The sequence below is a fragment of the Schistocerca cancellata genome, chromosome 8 (assembly GCF_023864275.1).
Source record: "Schistocerca cancellata isolate TAMUIC-IGC-003103 chromosome 8, iqSchCanc2.1, whole genome shotgun sequence".
Taxonomy (NCBI): domain Eukaryota; kingdom Metazoa; phylum Arthropoda; class Insecta; order Orthoptera; family Acrididae; genus Schistocerca; species Schistocerca cancellata.
In genome coordinates this window covers 55,823,900-55,836,120 of record NC_064633.1, presented here as the reverse complement: position 1 = coordinate 55,836,120, position 12,221 = coordinate 55,823,900, and positions in this window count along the sequence as shown.

Sequence of the window (12,221 nt, the reverse complement as noted above, 5' to 3'; positions counted from 1 at the left end):
TTTGAATTTTATCAGGGTGTTTCCGAACTTTTGGACCACCCTGTACGTCACGCAGTATGTAGCCAGCAGTGATTGAGGCACAATTCTGTGCAACAGGAGAAGCTTTAAATAAAATATGGAGTTTCAGTCTTCGATCGCTATTCTTTATTTTCAATTACCGGTTTCGGGCTAGCTGCCCATCTTCAGATCTGTTAGACAATGTTAAAAATGTAATTAATAAGAGAGATACAGTTAGTGAAAAACTATCTTAGTTTACAAAATGAAATTTTGGAATATATAAAATGCCAACATACCATATGTTGTAGTTACAGAGTAACTTGTCCGTACAGAACACACTGTTCTCTGTCATAAGTAAAGTAAATTTCAATCTGTTAAAACATTATATCGCAGTATTTAAGAGTAATCTGATTGGTAACAGTAAAAAGTGCCCTCTACCTATAACAATTGTGCATCTGTTATTATTTCGCCGTATATATTATTGGCGAATATTCTTTTTAATAAAACAATTTTTAAGGTAATAACAAATGAATAATCTTTTTGAGTGGACCATGAAACGAAAAATTTTTACATTAATTTAAAATTTATTTATAAAGAAACATAAAATATAATTAAAATGTAGATATCCTTCCGAAAATGTGCGTTTACTCTTCTTTGTTTTTGATTGGTGGTTGAGTGGATTTCCCTACGCCTGAGCGTATACAACGCCACGCCGAGTTGTCATGCGCCGCGCCCAATTCACCTCGCCGCCAGTACGCTGAGGGCCGTTCCGCTGTAGCTGTTTCTTACTGGGGCGTGCTGCTGCGTTCAAGAGTAAGCCTAAAACAGGTCTTTAAAAATCTCATAATAATTCCTGTGCATAAAATCACTTTGCTCATTTAGTAGGCCTGGGGTTTTTCTTTGATGTGCGTATATTTCAAGCTCTTCTAGCACGTTGAGATAGAGACTTTTTGGAGCTTTATGTAGCACCTCCATTTGTTGATTTATATTACTAACTTCATGTCTACTCTCTTTTACATGTGTTCCAAATGTTGTTCGATTGCTATGGCTACAATGTTCCCTGTATCAAATTTCAAAGTTCCGCCCTGTTTGTCCTATATAATAACTGTCACATTCAGCACATTTAATCTTATATACTCCGGAATTATTGTATTTCATTTGTTTCGTCGTTGCTGGTTTATGTCTTAATCTATGTGCCATTTGCCCTTCGTTCTGAAATGCCACTGCGATGTTTTTTGGAAAGCATTTAGCAATTCTTTCCGACACACGCCCTTTGTATGTCAGGGTGACAAACTTCTTCTTAACTTTAATTTTCCTAGAATCGCTAATGATGCCCGCGGATTTGTTTTTGATTTTGTTAAACATGCGTGTAACATCTTGTGTCCTGTATCCGTTAGCTGCTGCTACTTGCTTAATGATACCCAGTTCTTTCTGCAACTCATCTTCCTGTAGTGGCAATCTGAGGGCTCTGTTGCACATTGCATGAAAGTACGCTCTTTTATGCTGTGCCGGGTGGTGCGACGTCGCTACTATGATGTTGTCGGAGCACGTGTCTTTTCTATAGACGCCGAAAACGTGCCTGCCTCCCTCCTTTCTGACAGTCAAATCTAAATAGTTAATCGTCCTGTTGTTTTCCATTTCTAGTGTGAATTGAATTTTTGGATGCTGCTCGTTTAAAACTTTAGTCATTTCCTCTACGTCTTCTTTTTCCCCTTTGAATAATAAAATAGTGTCGTCAACATACCGTCTGTAATAAATTAACTTCTCCTTAATTTCTGGAAAAGAGCTAAAAACTTTGTTCTCAAAGTCATTCATAAAAATTTCAGCTAAAATGCCTGATAGACTGTTACCCATAGCTAAACCTTCATCTTGAATAAAAACTTTATCGTTAAAGATAAAACTATTAAAACTCAGTGTGAACTCTAGCATATCTACGAGTTCGACGATTTCACCCATGCTCATTGACTTATTTTTTATCAGGTTTTTCCTTATAATTTGCAAAGTTTCTGGTATTGGTATATTAGTGTAGAGGTTCACGACGTCCAATGAGGCTAGGACTGCATCCTCTGGGATTGCAATGTCCTTCACTTCGTTCGCGAAACATACACTATTTTTTACGTTGTAAACTTGCTCGTATTTATACGCAGATTTTAACTTACGGTACAAAGCTTTATTCAAGAGCTCATTAACGGATTCCTTCCCATTGCAAATAACACGCATTGGTTTATTCTCCTTGTGCAATTTTATTTGCGCTCTTGCTTCTGGTGTTCTTGGATTCATCTTTACTAATCTAGCTTTTTCATTTGGAGTGAATAAAAATTGTATTGCTTCTATCCTTGCCTTTAAATCTGTCTGAAACTTCTTTGTTAAATCTTTTTTGACTTCTTTAATTCCATTTTCCTGAAAAAACCGCATTGTCTTATCTATATATTCCTTTTCGTAAATGACAACTGAGGTACTGCCCTTATCTGACTTAATCACGATTGCGTTATTAGAATCCAGTTTTAAGTTAATTTCTTTCACTAACCTCATCTCACTATATTTACCGTTATGTAAAGTTTTCTGGCATTCAATTGCCTCTTTGGTTTTGATGGCGATACATGTCTCCTGGAATTTAGTTAACTTAGCATCCCTACATGCTACCTTAACTTCTGCGATCATTCTTTTGATGTCTCGATCTTGCAAGTTCGTTCGCGGATTATGCTTAAGCCCCTTATCCAAAAGCTTCTGCTCTTCTTTAGAAAATACAATATCTGTTAGATGTGATTCTTGAGTTTCTCCCGGCGTATTTGATAATCAAAATATCCACGGGTATGCTGCCGGTCTATAGTGTCCAACGGGCACCGTTGCCGTGCCCGTTGGACACTATAGACCGGCAGCATACCCGTGGATATTTTGATTAATATCTGTTAGGTTAACGGTTCTGTCATAAAACTTATGTACATACTGTATTTTATCTGTTTCCCTCTCTGCCTTTGCTATTGCTCTGCACAGATTAGTAATTTTCTTATTGTGTCTTTTTATGATTTCGTCCCTATGTACCTGGATTCTTGCTTCAATCTCATATTCAACTTGTCTAAACTGCAGTGGCGACAATAGGTTACCTAACTTCATATGTAAATCGTGCGTAAACAATTTTTAAGGTATTAACAAATGAATAATCTTTTTGAGTGGACCATGAAATTACCTTAAAAATTGTTTTATTAAAAAGAATATTCGCCAATAATATATACGGCGAAATAATAACAGATGCACAATTGTTATAGGTAGAGGGCACTTTTTACTGTTACCAATCAGATTACTCTTAAATACTGCGATATAATGTTTTAACAGATTGAAATTTACTTTAATTATGACAGTGAACAGTGTGTTCTGTACGGACAAGTTACTCTGTAACTACAACATATGGTATGTTGGCATTTTATATATTCCAAAATTTCATTTTGTAAACTAAGATAGTTTTTCACTAACTGTATCTCTCTTATTAATTGCATTTTTAACATTGTCTAACAGATCTGAAGATGGGCAGCTAGCCCGAAACCGGTAATTGAAAATAAAGAATAGCGATCGAAGACTGAAACTCCATATTTTACTTATTGAACGATCGCGGAATTCCCAGTGAGACAACTATGTCTAGTTTTGAGGAGAAGCTTTGCCAGCAAATTTGCACAAAAATGCATCGGATGGAGACTGCAAACGGTTTACGACATACCTGCGAATTGTTGGGATACTGTAAGTAAAATTTAAAGACGCCAAGTAGAGAAACTGAGCCGATACAGCAAGATAATTGTTTGCCACACCCAAGTCTGCAGCCACCAGATAAGATTTTTTTTTCATTTTGTAAATTTACTTTTGTGAAACGTGAACCATTATTGTAAACAGTGTTTTAATAATCATTCTTGAACTTTAAAGAAACTGGCTCACCCTGTTATTTCATCCTACTCATACACCTATATAGGATTCCTTCCTGGTGTTTGATTAATCCGAGCATCCTATTTTACAGACTTATGAAGTCCAAGTTAATATAAAGAGGCACCATTTAAATTGTTTTTGTGTTTTCTATTTCTATTGCAACGTGTTATAGTAAAAGTTTGCTTACGTAACATTCCGTCAGTGTGTACCCATGTTACTAGAATCTGTTAAATGACTATACACAATAGTTCAAAGAGTAATAGCTTCTGAAAGTAAATTTCAGTGAGAAGGAGTTTTTCTTGAAGTGAAATTTTCAGTATAAAAATGCGTGCTTTAGTATTTAAGTATTTAGTATTTAAGTCTGTCAACTATAGACAGCGATTTTCTAAAGGTCCCAGCTGGCCAAATTTTTTTGGTTTCCTCGCAGTTACCTATTGGTTCAAAAATGGTTCAAATTGCTCTAAGCACTATGGGACTCAACTTCTGAGGTCATCAGTCCCCTAGAACATAGAACTACTTAAACCTAACCAACCTAAGGACATCACACACATCCATGCCCGAGGCAGGATTCGAACCTGCGACCGTAGCGGTCGCGCGGTTCAAGACTGAAGCGCCTAAAACCGCTCGGCCACCTCGGCCGGCTATCTACAGGTCTCTTTCTCTTTTAAAACATAACGTATAAGGGCATAATCCAACATTGTTTATGTGGAGTAATATTTATTTGAAGAAGCAAATTAAACAGTAGCAAGAAAGGAGGAAAAGTTCATACTTCTGCTTTTCCAATACTTCACTGTTTCATTGCCTGGATAGGCTGGCGAGCATTAGCACATGTTTTAAACCACTAAGTGAACTTGGAACTGAGTTGTCATAGCTTCAGTATAATATTATTCATACTGCGTTTCTATCTAACCGCTGGGTAGGATCAAAGGAAAAGAAGTCAATAGTCTGATTTACTTATCCATTAGACACGACACACGGTCAAATCCTGTAAAAAGGGTAGCTCTATTGATTAGCTTTTCCTATTAACAGAACTATCCTCCCATAGTGTACTTTATTTGGAACCTAAACTAAATTTTATTAAGAGGGTTATACGTAGTTTTCCCGTGACTGGACTATTTGTTCTGTTGGGGTATGGTATACGTGGCAACACAGGGACAGGGTTTTCTGTTATTTAGGTAAAAGCATACTAAATTACAATAGTAGTGGTAGGGTTATAAGCAGTCGTAAATTCTTCCTGCAGATCGGCAAGTCCACCGACACTGTCCGTCACGCAAAACGCCTTTCCTGCATAAGGTACAGTTATGGGGATGTAATTGAGAGTAATTTCTTTTTTGCTACTTAACTCCTCGAACGAGCAACAGGTGAAGGAATTATTTGTGCGACCAATGAATATTTGGTCTGTAATGATTGGTTAGTGTTTGCGCAGACGGAGCCGCATCTATGACAAATCGAGTGACAGGATTCGTGGGTAAGGTACACGAAGTAACTTAGGAACCGACTGTTGTTTCACTCGCCGCAAAGCCTTTGTAGCTAACTAAGTCTTTGCCATCTCCTCAAAAAATTGTTATGGACTAAGTAGTAAGGCCCGTGAATTTCATCAAATCGCGATCCCTAAATATCCGACTTTCTTTCATTTTGTGTTATGAAATGGGATCACCACATTAAATTTCTGCTACATAGAGAAGTACGCTGGTTGTTACTAGGTAAAGCGTTAATGCGAATGTCTGAGCTGAGAGATGAACTACTTGCATTTTTTACTACCGAGGAGCATGAGAATACAGATGTATTTGCAGATGATGAATGAATATCTAATTTGGTGTAACTTTCTGATATTTTCGTTGTTGTTGTTGTGGTCTTCAGTCCTGAGACTGGTTTGATGCAGCTCTCCATGCTACTCTATCCTGTGCAAGCTTCTTCATCTCCCAGTACTTACAGCAACCTACATCCTTCTGAATCTGCTTAGTGTATTCATCTCTTGGTCTCCCTCTACGATTTTTACCCTCCACACAGCCCTCCAATGCTAAATTTGTGATCCCTTGATGCCTCAAAACATGTCCTACCAACCGATCCCTTCTTCTAGTCAAGTTGTGCCACAAACTTCTCCCCAATCCTATTCAATACCTCCTCATTAGTTACGTGATCTACCCACCTTATCTTTAGCATTCTTCTGTAGCACCACATTTCGAAAGCTTCTATTGTCTTCATCTCTCTATCATCAAGATATTCTGTTCTTGTCCAAACTAGTTATCGTCCATGTTTCACTTCCATACATGGCTACACTCCATACAAATACTTTCAGAAACGACTTCCTGACACTTAAATCTATACTCGATGTTAACAAATTCCTCTTCTTGAGAAACGCTTTCCTTGCCATTGCCAGTCTACATTTTATATCCTCTCTACTTCGACCATCATCGGTTATTTTACTCCCTAAATAGCAAAACTCCTTTACTACTTTAAGTGTCTCATTTCCTAATCTAATTCCCTCAGCATCACCCGACTTAATTTGACTACATTCCATTATCCTCGTTTTGCTTTTGTTGATGTTCATCTTATATCCTCCTTTCAAGGCACTGTCCATTCCGTTCAACTGCTCTTCCAAGTCCTTTGCTGTCTCTGACAGAATTACAATGTCATCGGCGAACCTCAAAGTTTTTACTACTTCTCCATGAATTTTAATACCTACTCCAAATTTTTCTTTTGTTTCCTTTACTGCTTGCTCAATATACAGATTGAATAACATTGGGGAGAGGCTACAACCCTGTCTTACTCCTTTCCCAACCACTGCTTCCCTTTCATGCCCCTCGACTCTTATAACTGCCATCTGGTTTCTGTATAAACTGTAAATAGCCTTTCGCTCCCTGTATTTTACCCCTGCCACCTTTAGAATTTGAAAGAGAGTATTCCAGTTAACATTGTCAAAAGCTTTCTCTAAGTCTACAAATGCTAGAAACGTAGGTTTGCCTTTTCTTAATCTTTCTTCTAAGATAAGTCGTAAGGTCAATATTGCCTCACGTGTTCCAACATTTCTGCGGAATCCAAACTGATCTTCCCCGAGGTCGGCTTCTACCAGTTTTTCCATTCGTCTGTAAAGAATTCGCGTTCGTATTCTACACTTAAATGAACTACAGGGAAAAATGCAGGGTAGAAACAGAAACATTCTGACAAGTATGAATAATTTTTAAGGATGTATTAACAAGTTAAATTTCTGGATACAGACCATTGAAAATAGATCGTCTGAGGTGTTTCCAGTTGTATGGCTCCTTACTGACGATAATAAGGTGTTGATGGACTTAATTAAAAACATTTAGTACTCTTGCAGCAAAATTTAAAAATATGTTAAAGAGAGTGTAAAGGATTTTGACTGTGTTCGTGATGCGTTCGTGGATTCGAAACATCCTCCAAATAATTTGGGTTTAGGCTTACAAGAAGAACCGGCAGTTTTGAAAGCAGACAGAACAATGAAATAAAAATTTTTCTAAGTTGCTTAGGATACATTTTGGTTCTTAATAAACAGACAGCAACGAATACAATCTATGAGATGGAAGTTAATGAGTTATTACCATTTTCAACTACTTATTTCTGTGAACTTGGCTTCTCGCCGTTGACTGAAAGTAGAACATCAAAGAGAGAGAGACTGAAATCCATAGATGAAGAAATGAGGCTTGCTTTGTCAATGATTCCTTTACGAATCAGCAGTCTGTATGTAACTAAGCAGACTCGTATCACATTGAAGGTATGAATGATGTGGAAATGTCGTGTGACTAGGGCCTCCCGTCGGGTAGACCGTTCGCCGGGTGCAAGTCTTTCGAGTTAACGTCACTACGGCGACTTGCTCATCGATGGCGATGAAATTATGATGATTAGGACAACAAAACACCCAGTCCCTGAATGGAGAAAATCTCCGACCCATCCAGGAATCGAACCCGGGCTCTTAGGATTGACATTCTGTCGCTCTGACCACTTTTTTTTTTATTTTTTTTTTTTATTTTTTTTTTAATTTTTTTTTTTAAATTGTAAATGATGGAAAAGGCGTCTTTCAGTTACGACAAACAAAATTAGAATGGACATCCATATCAACAAAGAAAACAAGAGTTCCTTCTAAACTATGAAATAGAATTTGAAACCAATAGTGTGATGATAGATAATAAAGAAAGAAAAATGTAACCAAATCCCGCACGCCATTCCATGTGCATGGCCCATCTGCATACAGGTTCCATGTTCCAAATTGGTACAGCAATTCTCAGCGTGTGGAGCCCCATGAAGGCGATCATCCTCTGCCCGGTACTCCCCAACTGTGAGGGGGGTTATCGAAGACACTGCGCAAATAGTTCGCAAATAGTTGTCGGTATCGGGGTGTACACTCAAGTGTGCTATGACTGTTCTGGAGAAATTGCCAGTAATCAAGCACCATCTTCTCATCATTTTGAAAGAGGTAGTATATGGACATGCCTTTAAACCATGTGAGAGCATGAGTCTTCGCAGGTGGGAAATAAGTATCCTCTGGACAAAGGAGGAGCCGTGGCTCAATTGTGCGAGGCGCGATACGTAGGTAGCAGGCGAGGATCTTCTGCACTAGCAGCCATACCTCTATCGCCGATCCACATGTTAAACGGTGTTCGTCAGTATCCACGAGGTGGCAATGTGGACAAAGGGGGGAATCCGCCATCCCAATAGCGTGCAGCCTTTGTCGTGTGACAACCTTCCCGTTCACCACCTGGTACCACGCGGCTCGAACCCGCGTGGGGAGGAACGACTTCTGGACCGCTCTCCACACTGCAGGCCATAGGGTCGTAGGGCTCTTCCTCTCAATCACATTGCGAGGGGTGGACCTTAGCAGCAGTTTGTAAAAGTCTCTCGCCTTGGGAGTGCGAGTGTTGGGAAGATCTGGGTGCACGTAACTATACTCAAGAATAAATGCCGAGAGGTGCGAGAGTGAGGGTGTAATGTGTGCAACCGTGACAGGTGGCATAAGAGACGCCGGCAGCAATTCCTCTAACAGACGACCCGTAAGGGAAGCATCTTGGTGGGTCCACAATTTCATCATTGTGCACAAGTATAATGCTGTAGCCCTCGCTCGTACATTTATAAGTCCCAGTCCGCCATCAAGCGGAGGGAGGGTGAGTGTTTCGTAGCGGACTTTGAATAGGTGTCCGGCGGTAAGGTAATACCCAAACGCTGCTTGCAGTCTGTGTGCCATCGCTGTCGATATCGGTAGGACCTGGGCCATGTGGATCATCTTAGTCGCCACGTGAAGGTTGAGGTATTCCACACGCTGTAGGAGGTCCATCCGTCGAAGTAAGTTCCGGCGAACTTCTGTGCGTATTGCCTGTAGTAATCGTGCATAGTTCATGGCAGCCGTGCGGCGCACATCCTGTGTAAATGTTATGCCCAAGAACCGGATCTTGTTAACTAGTGGGAGTGGGGCTAAAGCGTCGGCCTGTAGACCTCTCCCAATGGGCATCGCTGCCGACTTGGCCACATTCATGCGGCTGCCCGCTGCCAAACCATAGCGATTGACCCATTGTATCACCGAGCGTACCTCGTCATCAGATCGGACAAGTAACAGAAGGTCATCAGCATATATTCTGCACTGAAAGGTATGATCCCTCAATGAAACGCCCGAGAGCCTGTTTTTCAACCCTCCGACAAGTGGTTCGAGTGCGATCGCGTAAAGAATCATGGAGAGTGGGCATCCTTGGCGAACTGACCGTCGGATCGGAAAGGGACCCGCAATCCGTCCATTCACCAGTACACGGGATGCAGCTCCACGGAAAAGGCGCTGAAAGATGTCGATAAAGTCAGGCGGGTAGCCCATGCGGGCCATTACGGACAGAAGGAACTTGTGGTGAACTCTGTCGAAGGCGTGGTCGAAATCAATGGAGATCAGAGCAGCTCGAAGGCGACAGGATGTGGCGATGGCTATTAAATCCCTGCATTCACTGGTTGCCGTTTGCATGTTGGTCACTCCACCCTGTGTCGTTTGCTCCATTGAGAGGAGCAGGGGCAGAACCTTCTTTATGCGGCTGGCGAGTAATCGGGCGAAGATTTTATAGTCCGAGTTAAGCATTGTAATGGGCCTGTAGTCCTCGACCGTCCGACCTCTGGAAGGCTTGTGTATCGGTATAAGGAGACCTTCCACGAATGCAGGTGGCACGTGGGAACCAGGGGTTATCAGTTCTTGGTACATGATGATCCATCGGGGCATCATGAGATCGCGGAAAGTACGATAAAACTCGAGCGGCAGTCCGTCTGGCCCGGGAGATTTGTTGAGGGCTCCCTTGTTAAGCGCGTCCTCGATGTCGTCTCGTGTAATTCCACCTAAAAGCGTCGCCGCTGCTGCATTGTCGAGGGTGTGCGACACATGCTGCAGTATGTCGTGATCGTCCGCTTCCTCGTCCTCTGTATTCACCTCGTCGTAAAACCGGCGATAGTGATCTGCGAAGGCTTCTGTAACCGCCGCCTGAGTCGTTACGACCCTGCCACCTGGCAATACGAGGTCCGTGATCAGCTGCTGTCGGCGTCGGCGGCTGTCGAGCACGATGTGATGCATAGACGGGTTTTCTCCTTCCACTCGGTCTTGACGTCGCGATCGCACTACGACCCCCTCCAAACGTTTCCTCGTAAGAGACAATATTTTACCTTTAATTCGGCGGCTTTCCATTTGTCGGTTTGGAGATGGTGGTTGGCTGTCGAGTTCGCGAAGCATCGTGTAATAAAAGTCCAATGTGTGACGATGCCAAGCTGCGGTATCTTTTCCGAATTGAGTTAGCACACGCCGAAAAGCTGGTTTTGCACAGTCCACCCACCATGCTAGAGTCGATGGGTATCGGGGAAGACGACGTTCGCAATCCAGCCATGTGTTGGCGATAATCTGACGGCATTCCGGGGCTTGAAGATGTGCCACATTCAGCTTCCAGGGTCCTCGGCTGCGCCATATCCGCTGCTGTTGTAGAGTGAGTGTGCATATGAAAGCGCTATGATCGGAGAAGGCAAGCGGCCAACGTTCGGCGTCCAATACTCCCGGTGCTAGAGCTCGTGAGACATAAATGCGGTCTAGGCGACTGGCTGAGTGACTAGTAAGGTATGTCGGACCGGGACGGTCACCGTGCACTGTCTCCCACGTGTCGGTGAGAAGCAGGTCTCGAACCAGGAGCCGAAGTTCTTGACAAGTCGAGAAATGTGGGACTTGGTCTTTGGGGTTGAGCACACAGTTAAAATCGCCGCCGAAGATATATTGCTCGAAGCTGCTGATAAAGAGGGGGGCGATATCCTCCGAGTAGAACAGCGATCGTTCGCGGCGTTGGTCAGTTCCTGATGGAGCGTAAATGTTAATGATGCGCGTGCCCAGTGCTGTGATCGCCAACCCCCTTCCTGACGGAAGGTAAGTCACTTCTTCGATGGCAATTCCGTCGCGCACTAGTATTGCCGTACCGCTGCCATTCCGGTCCGCCGGTGACACATATGTCACATAACCGTAGAAAACGGGGAGGGCCGCTATATATACTTCTTGCAACAGGGCAATGTCAACATCCGAAGAACGAAGCATCTCACGCAGCAACTGGATCTTCACTGCCGTTCGTATCGTGTTGATGTTAAGCGTGGCGATACGATAAGCTTGTTGACGAACCGCAGGTGTTAAGTTATTCATTAAGACTGGAATTACCTATGACGCTTCTGACTGTATTGACACCTCCGCAGCCCCCCAAACCTCACCTGCAGGCCGTTCTAGAGAGCCGGCGCCAACGCCGTGGGCCCTGTTGGCGTAACTTGCATGGTTCCGTCGTCGTCGTGGTCATCCGCCCACGTCGGGGAACTGAAAGCAAGATCGGCTTCCCTAGCGTCCTTAGGACACGGCGCTGGTGCTTGCACTCCAGAAGGTGGTGGGCAGCATCTGTCCTGCATCTCGGCATCCGATTGTGCCACTGTAGATATATGTGGTTGGTCCTCATTATCGTTCGATGGTGCCACACTGCAGCAAGTGGCGGCTGCCTCTGTGGTAGCGTCGTCATTGAAGGTGGAATCGTCATCCTCTGGAGGCGGTGTCGCATCCCGTTCGGAAGTTGCTCTACGCCTCCGCTTCCGTCGCTTCGGAGAGCGTTGCTTCCTGGTGTGCTCTTCTGCGTCAGACGATGGCAAAGATTCACGACGTTCCGGCACAAAGGCAGCCGTAGGCACAATAAGCGAATCGACGGCCATGCTATCTTCCTGTATGTTGTTATCCGTCGACGGAGGCGGCGGCATCGGAGTTGAATCCGTAGCTTGTGGAACGGGTGTGGCATCATCGCCCTGTATTGGAGCATGGAGCCGCG